At 35.0% G+C, this 2482-nt stretch overlaps 1 pseudogene; it reads right to left on the bottom strand.

Moving 5' to 3' along the window:
* Positions 1 to 645: 645 nt before the first annotated feature.
* LOC145637069 (putative disease resistance protein At1g15890) lies at positions 646 to 1920 on the bottom strand (annotated as a pseudogene).
* Between the last annotated feature and the right edge of the window lie 562 nt (positions 1921 to 2482).

Consider the following 2482-nt stretch of genomic DNA (forward strand, 5'->3'; position numbering starts at 1 on the left):
TGACGCAAATGACTGACTAGACAATACAAAATTGCTTTATTTGCGTCACTTGTTTGTATAATGAGTGACGCAAATGAGGTGAATTTTTTTTTTTTAAATTATAATAATTGTCTTGTATATGTTTGTAGTACCCGTTTTCCTTGATAGTGGTATAAAGTAATATGCTAACGGCTAATATAATTGAAATTAAAATGCAATATTATTGAATAATGCAAATGTAAATTTCGGCAGAGTCTCCTTTGTATTTTGGCCTACCCATAAAATTGGGAATGACGGCATTATATTAACATGTCCAATAATTTACATCTCATTATCATAGACATTACACTCATCATCCCAACACCAATTAACCAAAATCATTCATGTCAAGCCTATAATCCAAAACAAGTGTCCAACATGCGCTAAGTGTAAATCTAAAGTTCAACATTACATATAAAATACTCTACCCAAATATCTCGAATCTCATTTATCTCCTCCTCGGTGTATGGTGTAGTTCTTGAAAAATCCTATCGACACAACAAATATACAAGAGGAAAGTTTTAATATCAGATTGTAGCTAACATCAAATTGTATTTATCAAACAATAATGAAATATTTGACAACTCATACCTGAATAAGATCCTCCAGCAATAGATCATGGATCGACTATATTGAAGAATTAATCAAGGAAACAGCAAGGAGATTCTTTCGGAACTCCAATTTTGAAGTCTTGCCAGCTTCTAGCATAAAACTATCTCCAGCAATAGAAAGAGCCATATGCCTCACAAGATCATGGATCTTGATAGTCCTTTTATCCTCTGATGCTTCCAGCAAGAAAGAGTTGAGAAGTTTATTCAGTATGGAATGACCCATGTCATATCGTGCTTGTAACGATGAAACATTATCTATCAGCTTCTCACCCATCCAAAGGCGAATCAGCTCTTCTCTGCGTATGTCAAAACCTTTGGGGTACAAGGCAGAATACAAGAAACAACGCTGGATCGTGATATTGTTCAACTTTTCATAAGAAAATTTCAGCCGACTAAATGCATCTTCCAAGTAATCGTGTCTGGTAAAAGGAAACTTTGCACTTTCAAGGACTTCCCTCCTACTAGAACGATTACCATCAACCATCTTTCTGAAGCATTTGGCCAACCCAGCAATAGCAAGAGGAAGATCTGAACACTTATCACACACAAGCTTCCTAAAATGGGACTCTTGTTTGGAATCCAAATATTCACCACCTATGTTTTGGTGAAACAACTCCCAACTCTCTTCCTCCGAAAGTGGCTCAACCAGAACAAATTTCCGGCAATGGAGCATACGACAGACATCCCGTGACCGAGAAATAGCAATCAGCTTGCATATCCTAGGAATTCCAACATCTTCATAGCGAAACTCATCCCATAAATCATCAAGGATGAGTACACACTTATCATTTCGAGATAAAAACGAATGAATCTTGGCCGCTCTCCTAGTCTCATCCTGATCACCTCCAAGATCAAGCCTAAAAGCACCAGCAATTTTTTGCTGCAACTGGTATACATTAAATTCCACCCCCACAGAGACCATACCAACAGCATAAACATCAGTAAAAGGCGTCTCATAACGAAGTCAAAATTCGAGATGCTTTGCTAGGGTAGTCTTCCCAACCCCGGCCATCCCATAAACGCCAATACTAACAATTTTATCATCCTTTAACCAATCAATGATTCTGTTCACATACTTTGTGTTTAAGCTCAACGATACCTCAACTTTTCTGCGCTTTATTTCGGGCTGTTGTAAATAAACACTACTGCTCGATTCAGATTGAAATTCTTCAGTAACACTATTCCTCAATTCAGATTGATTTTCCACTCCACTATTGTTTGTATCTCCATCACATGGTACGCCACGATAATGCCTTCCTATCCCAAACATCTTAGAAATTATCGAAATCATTTTCAATGGATTTTGGATCTACCAAACAAAAAAAAACAATTATTATCTTTACTATCAGCGTTGGGATTTTAGCTTACAAACTTAAAAAACAAATAAAATTACATATGATCTATTCAATGAAAACAACAACAAATATTATAATCTAAAAAAATGAAAAGAAAAAAAAATACAGTAATCTAAAGAACAAATCCTCAATAAGAATTGATACATCTACTAAGATAAACGATTTTTACAGCCTAAAAACATACGAGTAAATTAAAAACGATAAGGATAATATTTAGAGGGAAGGTACGTGCAAACCTGCAGATGCATGAAAGACGATGGAAAAAAATGGAAGCAAAAGTTAGTCTGGTCCTATATTTAGCTTGCACTAGTAGCTTCTTCTAACTTGACTGAAATTATAAAAATTCAATTAAATCTGCCATATATTTTCTAATTAATGAACTAACACTAAACCTGAAATTAAACTAAGTCATTGTTCAAGTTAAATGCTACATTCTATCTACCATGAAAAGATTGAACATAAATAGAAGCAATCTTACCTTAGGTGAAATTGACTTCA

Source organism: Chenopodium album, chromosome 6, assembly GCF_948465745.1.
Source record: "Chenopodium album chromosome 6, dcCheAlbu1.1, whole genome shotgun sequence".
In the NCBI taxonomy this organism is placed as follows: domain Eukaryota; kingdom Viridiplantae; phylum Streptophyta; class Magnoliopsida; order Caryophyllales; family Amaranthaceae; genus Chenopodium; species Chenopodium album.